The 7,756-nt window shown below is 38.9% G+C and overlaps 1 pseudogene; it reads left to right on the forward strand.

Moving 5' to 3' along the window:
- Positions 1–3,894: 3,894 nt before the first annotated feature.
- LOC105535968 overlaps positions 3,895–7,756 on the forward strand; it is a 15,584-nt pseudogene continuing 11,722 nt past the window's right edge.

Consider the following 7,756-nt stretch of genomic DNA (forward strand, 5'->3'; position numbering starts at 1 on the left):
CCGCCACCGCACCCGGCTAATTTTTTGTATTTTTAGTAGAGACGGGGTTTCACTGTGTTAGCCAGGATGGTCTTGATCTCCTGACCTCGTGATCTGCCCGCCTTGGCCTCCCAAAGTGCTGGGATTACAGGCCTGGGCCACCGTGCCTGACCCCTATTTACATTTCTTTATGTTTGTGTAGCTGTCATTCAATGCAGAGCCAAATTATGACTGTGATTATTATTATCATCATCATTATTATTATTATTATTTTGAGACAGAGTCTTGCTCTGTAGCCCAGACTGGAGTGCAGTGGTGCAATCTCAGCTCACTGCAACCTCCATCTCCCGGGTTCAAGCAGTTCTCCTGCCTCAGCCTCCTGAGTAGCTAGCACCACAGGCATGCACCACCATACCAGGCTAATTTTTGTATTTTTAGTAGAGAAGGGGTTTCACCGTGTTAGCTAAGCTGGTCTCGAACTCCTGACCTCAAATGATCCACCCACCTTGGCCTCCCAAAGTGTTTGGATTACAGGCGTGAGCTGCCACGCCCAGTCATGACTGTGATTATTAACCATTATTTGTTAAATTGTTGGGCGCAGAGCTAGTATTTGTGTTTCTATTATTTACAGAATTTTTTATGAATGTATAGATATATTTTTTCTCAAATAATCCCATATATTGAGATAATCCCATATAAACCTCTTAATACTATTTTCCCATAGGTAAACATTTTATGATGATACCTACAGTTAACAATTTAACTATAGTTAAACATGTATAGTAAACATTTCAATTTTTGGTTTGCTTCACATCTTGAATTGCTTTATTTTCTTGCTGTATCTGTCACTTGAGATTTTTTTCACTGTTCTATGTTGAAACCCCTGTTTCTGGCCACTTAAGTGCCTTTCTCCACTTTCTTAGTTTAGTTATTTGTTTTGGTATGTCCTTTATTAGCTTCTTGAGGAAGAAATGAAATTACCCATGGCCCTTTATACCTAAAAATGTCTTTATTCTAGCCTTATGTGTAATTGATAATTCGGCTAGATATAGAATTCTGAGTTAACAATAATTTTCCCTCAGAAATCCGAATTTATTTCTCTCTTGTTTTTTAGTATGCAATATTCCTATTGAGAATGTGATAACGTTTTGATTTTAGGTGATTTGTATATGACGTGGAAATGTCACAAGGATACTCTTTGGTAGGGGAATGCCTCATTCGTTGTGCTAGAGCTTCAGTGGGGGTCTTTCAATCCAATATGTATCCTTAAGTTACAGGACTATTTCTTGAATTTCTTTTTTATACTCTATTTTTTCTATAATTCCTATTACTTGTATATTGGACCACCAAGATTGATCTTTAATTTTTTAAAAAAAATTTTAAATCTTGTTTTTGGGATATGTCTTGATTTACTTTATCTTCAACTATTTCTACTGATTTTTAAAAATTTCTTCTATTATATATATTTTTTCTGCTAGTTCTTTTAGAAATAGTACATGTTCCTTGTTTTCAGAGATACGATATTTTCTGTATTGAAAAATGTTTAATCACAGATTTTTTTTCCACAAAATCTTCTGCTTCCTGTACTGTCTCTAGTTCTCTTTCATGATGTTTGTTTTGGTCTCTGTATTTCATGATGAAGGCTTTTCTCTAGTTCTCCTTGGTCCTCCCTACATATTTAAGTATAAAATACAGAAAAGGATTACCAGAGGTGTCAGATAAGAGGGGGAGTCAGAGTAGAAACAATATTCTTTACAAGTTGCAGTTCAAATATCTTTATTTTTGCAAAACTTACAAACACATTATGTCCCATTGTTGATTTATAGCTCTATAATTATTTACAGTTATTTAGTGAGATTTTGGTAGCAGAGGAAATAAATATGGTAATCATTTTGTACACCCCTCCTGAATAATAATTTGGCTGGGAATCAAAATTTTTTTTTTTTTAAGAGAGACATGGTCTCACTCTGTTGCCTGGGCTGCAGTGCAGTGGCATAATCCTCCCACCTCAGCCTCCTGAGTAGCTGGGATGACAGGCTCACACCACCACGCCTAATTTTTTTTTTTTTTTTTTTTTTTGGTAGAGATGCGGTCTCACTATGTTGCCCAGCCTGGCTTGAACTCCTGGACTCAAGCAATCCTCTCACTTCAGGCTCCAAAAGTGCTAGGATTACAGGTATGAGCCACCATGCCCAGCCAGAATTCTTGAGTCAGTTACTCTATCTCAATATTGTGAACTTACTACTCCTATGTGCTCTTACATTGATTGTATCTGGTGAGAAATCTGTTTATCGTTCATAGTTCATAGTTAATCCTTTATTTATGCACCACTTTTTTTTTTTTTCCTGTGATAGCTTTCCAGATTTTTCTTTAAAGTTCTGAAGTTTTACTATGATGGGGCTAGTTAGGAATTTGCTACAACAATTATTATTTATTTAACATTAGGTACAATTTTTCAATGAAAAAACTCATGTCTTTCAATTTAGGAAAATCTCCTCTGTCGCCCAGGCTGGAGTGCAGTGGCACGGTCTCGGCTCACTGCAACCTCTGCCTCCTGGGTTCAAGCAATTCTCCTGCCTCAGCCTCCCGAGTAGCTGGGACTACAGGCACGTGCCGCCACACCTGGCTAATTTTTTGTATTTTTAGTAGAGACGGGGTTTCACCATGTTGGCCAGGATGGTTTCCATCTCCTGATCTCGTGATCCAGCTGCCTGAGCCTCTCAAAGTGCTGGGATTACAGGCGTGAGCCACTGCATCTGGCCTAATTATTACATTTTTAATATTCATTTTTTTTACTCTTTCAGACATTTCTTTTTTTCTTTTGAGACTGCTGCTGTGTCGCCAGGCTGGAGTGCAGTGGCACCATCTCGGCTCACTGCAACCTCTGCCTCCTGGGTTCAAGCAATTCTCCTGCCTCAGCCTCCCAAGTAGCTGGGACTACAGGCATGTGCCACCACGTCCAGCTAAATTTTATCCCAGCTAAAATACTAAAATTTTGTATTTTTAGTAGAGACAGGGTTTCACCATGTTGACATCTCTTTAAATTTATATCATGTCTCTTCACTATTTTTTTTTCTAATTTCCATCTCTGCTCTGTACTAGGAGACTTTCTCAGTTTTCTTTTTAAATTTGCTAATTATTTTGCTCCTGGATTTGTCCTCTAGATTTTAAATTATCAAGAGATCTGTTTTTGTTTTTGTTTTTTTTTCTTCTCTGAGATGGAATTTCACTCTTGTTGCCCAGGCTGGAGTGCAATGGCGTGATCTTGGCTCACTCCAACCTCCGCCTCCTAGGTTCAAGTGATTCTCCTGCCTCAGTCTCCTGAGTAGCTGGGATTACAGGCACGTGCCACCATGCCCAGCTAATGTTTGTATTTTTAGTAGAGACGGGGTTTCACCATGTTGGCCAGGCTGGTCTCAAACTCCTGACCCCAAGTGATCTGCCTGCCTCAGCCTTCCAAAGTGCTGGGATTACAGACATGAGCCACCACTCCTGGCCAGAGATCTGATTTTTAAAAAATACTCATCCATTCCCTTGCCATAATGGCATTTTAAAATTTCAAATATTTTTGTTCCACAAACGTCATTCTCTACTTTATCAGTTTGAGGATTTAATATTTTGATCAGGTCGCTTTAGAATTCCTACTGTAAGGTTTTGCATGGGGTGTGAGTTTGAGTGTGCAACTGTGATCAGTGTGAATTACATGCCTACAATTATACCATCTGTATACAGCAGACCCGGTTTTACTATTGTCACGACACTAGACATTCTCTTATGTTTTTTGCAATTCTTACATGTGAGTTTATCTTCTGTGGGAATTTTACCTTGTGGGCTCCCTCAGCTGTAGCTGTCTCTCTAGGAAGTAATTTCACATTGGCCCACAGGGTACATAGATCCTAACCAGATCGCAGGTTAATGACGGGCTCAGGATATCCTGTGGATGAAGCTGATGCAGCCGTGTTCATGTGAATGCACCTATTTCCACCTGTGACTGATGCAGAGGCATTCCAACTCCTAACGAGCCAGCCCTGCACCCAGTCTGGGTCCTGAATATGAGACTCTCCCAGGTTCAACTCCTGTCCCTGTGTGATATTGGGCCCTGCCCTTTCTCCTGTTTCAATCTCCAAAGGGGAATTTTTTTTAAAGGTGTAGAAAAATAGGTGAAAAATGAACTCATAGATTCCAATCTTGGGTTTGCTAAGAATATTTTCCTAAAAATATGTATATCCTATTTTTAAAATATTTATACGTTACTAAAGCAAAAAGAAAGTGTTACTTGCCCAGACATGCTAACTTCCCAGCAAATAATGCTTTGGCAGATTGGCAAGTTTTGCAAATAAATAGGGACCATTCATCATGAAAGATGACAGGCATAGACACTCAAGATTCCAGTTTCTAAAACAATGTCTAAACAATGTTTGAGTAAATTACTAACTTTAAAAATAGATTTAATTTAAAATTTTCACAATTTGCTTGAAGATGGCTTCTTATTAAGAAACGTTAAAATCTTTGTTTTAATTTCTATTGTGAAATTAAATAATTCAAACTTCAAGTCATTGGAACTTTCAGTTATTCTGAGCCTTGTGACAAATGTGGCTCTGCAGCCTGAGTCACGTGGCATGCAGCTGTGACTTCCACCTTTTTTTCCCCCTGTGAATAATTAAGAAGACCAAACAACACCAGAGAGAAGACTCCCTCAGATCACCACCCCTCCTCATTGAGTAATAAAGTACTCTTCCTTGGCACGTAGCAATCTGTGACCAATCAAATTGCTTTAATGTATGCACTGGTCTCCTATGGAAAATGTAATCCTCTGAAAATGTCTTTGTCTCTGTAAAACTGAAACCTTAACTTCTCCACTTGGGAATGCTGACCATATTCATTTGGAGCTGACGCTTCTTGAGTGACTATTCTCAAACTTTGCACTCGAATAAACTCTAGCCTTAGTCATATTTTCTGAATCTCATTATTTAAGGTTGACACTATTATGAGAAAAAGATGAAACAGAAAGAACTGCAGCCAAGGTGAACGGGTCAAAACTGGCTAAGGTCGTAAAATAGAACTTTTACAACATACAGATGTGAATTAATAAAGTTTAGGCATCAGCTGAGAATAGTAGATTTATATCTGAAGTCCCACAAATCTGGGTTTCATCAACTGCTTCAACTCAGTAAACATTGCCAGGGCTTGCTCTAGGCACAATGCTGTGCTTGGCATGGGCGTGCAGAAGCGACTAACATGTGCCCTTTGCCTCCCAAACAGCTACTTTTTAACTGATCAACCTCAAAAATACTACACTTGGGATCACCAGACATTCTGCAGTGCAACTGGAACTTTCATGCTAAAAAAATTCAAACCTGAGTCTAAACAAGCGTAGTGTAAACATCTAAGTGTAAACATCAGCTTACAGGAAATACAGGAAGCAAAAGAATGTATTCGTTACACCATAAGAATGCAATTCATCAAGATCCAGACTGTGGAAAACTGAGCAGACCAAACATATGGCCTGAAAGCCAGAAAGAAGAAGGGGAAGTATCACATATTGAAAGAGCTTAAGAGATTTACCAAATGCACGATGTAGACTTTGCATAGAGCCTATTTGAACACACCAACTGCATAAAGTTATTTTTGAGAAAATTTTAAAACAAACTGGATATTAGATGAAATCAAGAAATATTAATTTGGGGAAGTATGATGATGTGTTGTGATTAAGTTTTTTTTAAGTGCTTATTTTTAGACAGACGTCATACATTTAAGACTGAAAACCTGGAATTTGCCTTAAAATGATCCGGAGAAACACTGAGTGGTGAGGAGAGGAAGGGGTGGAGAGTAGATAAAACAAGATTGGCAAAATGTTTATAATACTTGAAGCTGGGTAATAAATACGTGAAGATTCATTATATAGTTCCTTTATTTTTGTGTATGTTTGAAAATATTTATAACAAAATGTTTGTAGAAATAACACAGAACTGAGTTTGACTCAGCAAAGGAAGGAAAGAAGAAGGGATGGAAGGAGGGAGGAAGGAAGGAAGGAAAGAAAGAAGGAAGGAAAAAAAAGCAGGGGAGAGAATGTACCTGTGTGCAGCAACAGGAAAGCTGCAGTGAGCTTATGAAGATTCGTAGGGAGGGCTGGCTGCCTTCCATGAGTGTCTCAGTCTTGGGAAATATCTTAATTCTGCCAGATGTGAGAAGTAATGGAAGGGTAGCTGTATTATAGACATAGAATCTTTTTCTCTTCTGCCCATTTTACTTAATCTTCTCGTCAATAATTTGGGACTATTTCTCTGCCTTTGGTTGTGTTTGAAGGAAATCAAAGTATTTCACTCCAAAATACAGGTCCCTGGTATAATGAGTATTTTAAATTAAAAACCCTTAGAGACCTTTAAGCACTGGTTTTCTCGTATCTATATATACAGGTTCAGCTAACCTACCAAGGAGAACAATTATTCTTGCTGTCTCCCCTGTTATCTCCATATCCATTACACAAAAGAAGACCAAAAAACGTAACTACATCCGAACAGACCCTTTTCAAGATAATAACTAGCTCCAAGGATCATTTAAATTCCAAAGAGAACTATTTACAAGTTAATTTCTGTTTCCCATCCAGTCATTCTTTCTAGTAATCATTTATTGCCCCTCAATGGAATTCTTCTCTCCACTCCCATAACCTGTTTTAACAGGATCCAAGCTCCCATTCTTTCTGTAACTGACATCAGTGGACTGCGGGAGGTCCCCAGTTGCTTGTGGGACTTCTATCCCAATGAGAATAAATTCAAGGCTGAGTCAGAAAATAGTCCAAGTACGGAAATGTATTGCAAAGTGAAAAGTACACACTCAAGAAAGGGGAGTGCGGGTGTACTCAAGAGAGAGTCACATGCAAAAGGGTTTGGAGCGGCTGCCTTTTTATGGGTTTCTTTAAGGGGTGGAATATTCATGAAGATTCCTGGAAAAAGGTGGAGATGTTCTGGAACTGTAGTGCTACTCATTTTCACACCAAATATGGATGGTCCTGGAACTGTCATGGTGCTGGTGGGTGTGTGATGTGTATGTTAATGAGCGTATAATGAGGTTCTAGGTGAAACCTAGGTCAAATCCAGTGCCACAGTGAGTCCAGTTAGTGTCACCCAGCTTAGAGCACACCCTGGTTTTTCAGGGTCTTATCAGCCCATAGTTTCTGAAGCTCTTTCTACAGTTTCCTTTTGCTAGCCATGTGAAACCACTGCCTGGACTTTTCTATTCTCCTGAGACCACTCTGGTTATTCCTGTCTCCTAACCTCGGAATGGTATATAAGCTTCTGTACCTCACTGGGCATTTGGGTCTTCATTCAGAAGGCTCCCAATGTATACGTGTTAAATGAATTTGTATGGCTTTTCTCCTATTAATCTGCCTTTTGCAGGTTAATTTCTCAGTGAGACTTCAGCGAGGGTCAAATGGAAAGCCCTCCCTTGCCCCTACATGTTATTGAGGTATGTTTCTCATGGATAAACGCGATCTTTAAGTGATTTTTGGAATTTATTAGTCCCTTACTGGTAACTCCATTTGCTTCTATAAGAAACAAAGGCAGAGACTTATAGTAAATTCCAGGGCTCTCCATAGAATGATTAACCCGTTATAAGAGTAGTAAAGTTGCTGAGAAATTACCTGCTTGTTTTCTGGGTGTGCTTTGGTTTATTCTGTTTATATACATTACCTACCACCCTAAAACTTCAGGGCCAGGATGTGGATTATCATGGGTTCCAGTGAGGATCGTGAAGGAAATCAAAATATTTCACTCCA

Source organism: Mandrillus leucophaeus, unplaced genomic scaffold, assembly GCF_000951045.1.
Source record: "Mandrillus leucophaeus isolate KB7577 unplaced genomic scaffold, Mleu.le_1.0 Scaffold152, whole genome shotgun sequence".
In the NCBI taxonomy this organism is placed as follows: Eukaryota; Metazoa; Chordata; class Mammalia; order Primates; family Cercopithecidae; genus Mandrillus; species Mandrillus leucophaeus.